Source organism: Chrysochloris asiatica, unplaced genomic scaffold, assembly GCF_000296735.1.
Source record: "Chrysochloris asiatica unplaced genomic scaffold, ChrAsi1.0 scaffold00125, whole genome shotgun sequence".
NCBI lineage: Eukaryota > Metazoa > Chordata > Mammalia > Afrosoricida > Chrysochloridae > Chrysochloris > Chrysochloris asiatica.
The window spans coordinates 9,326,718-9,328,007 of NW_006408643.1; the positions used below are offsets into that span (position 1 = coordinate 9,326,718).

General features: G+C 43.6%; 1 protein-coding gene across 1 annotated transcript in view; it reads right to left on the reverse strand.

Annotated features, from left to right (window-relative positions):
• The window catches only part of LOC102816135 (zinc finger protein 420-like), a 12,128-nt gene that overhangs the window by 1,281 nt on the left and 9,557 nt on the right, over positions 1-1,290 (reverse strand). The window lies entirely within an intron of this gene.

Below are 1,290 nucleotides of genomic sequence, written 5' to 3' on the forward strand. Positions count from 1 at the left end.
AACAACAACAACAACAACAACCCAAGCTCCTTTTATTCAGCATAGCACTCATGTAATGCAGCCAGGACTCAGACCTAGGTTGGCTCAGGTCTACAATCTTGATTATACCTCTTCTCCCACCTGGGGTCCCCTTTACTTCAGTGACAAGACAAATTGTTATGTTGCTGTGGGTCTTGTTAGGGACAGAGTGTCAGGAACACATTAGGGCCCCTGGCTTCATATCTGCCCCTTTGCCCTGAGTCCTTTCCTACCAGACAGGGATCTAGAAAAAGGGAAGACAATTCTATTCCAATAGTAACCTTGAGAGGAACTGCCTGCAAACAGAGATAAAGCTATCAGTTCCTGAAACCACCCAGACAGAGAGAAGCAATTGACAGGAAGGACTTGGCTGACTGCACAAAATCAGCACCTGGAGCTAACAAGTGCAAAAAGCCCTCCATTTCCAAGAAGTCTGCAGCTCTTTACTAACAGTCAAATGAAGATTCAACATGCCCTCTTCCTATTCAATGTGTATGAGCCCACTCTTGGAGAAGGAGACCCCATACCCTTCTAAGTGAGTGCACCCCAACTCCACAGTGTCTTATCCACTCATGGAGACAAACCTACTTCTGTCTCTGCAGTCTACTTTTGCTTTGCAATAAAGAGCTTCTGAGTGAGTGCTTATTGTCTGTATGTGATTGAGAAGCAGTGACTCTGTGGGATGAATTATTTAGACACCACACCCCCACCCTCCAGAGTGAGAGGGGCCTGGGAAAAACGTGACAAACACTGGGTGATGTTTCAGTCCTTGTAACTCTCTTCCTATGTAGCTTCAAAACCCAAGGAGTGTGCAGTCCTCTTTATGAACCCCGGGTGCTCCATTCTTTGCTAACAGAAGGCCACTTGCAGGAGTGTATTGCTTTCCAAATGTGTCTCCATATAGTGGAACTTTAAAGAAACCACAGCTGACAACTCGGTAATAAACACATAATAATCAGGGCACTTGACAACAAGCTCCTTCTTGGAGAAATAAAGGTGTAAACGAATGGATCAGTGTATGACTGAATCCTACTTGGTCACCATTTTGTAACCGTGAACGCTCTTCAACGCCATTGTTAAGCCAAGTTCTCCCAAGCTTTTATAGGTGGTCAGTCCCACTTTTGAAGAAGGCTGCAAATCTTTTTTTTTTTTTTTAATATTTTATTGTGAATTATGTGATAGTTTACATAGGAGAACATTAGTTTTACATTCATTCTATCATATATCGTCTCATTGCCATGGTTACAATCCCCTCCATGCAATCCTTCCCCT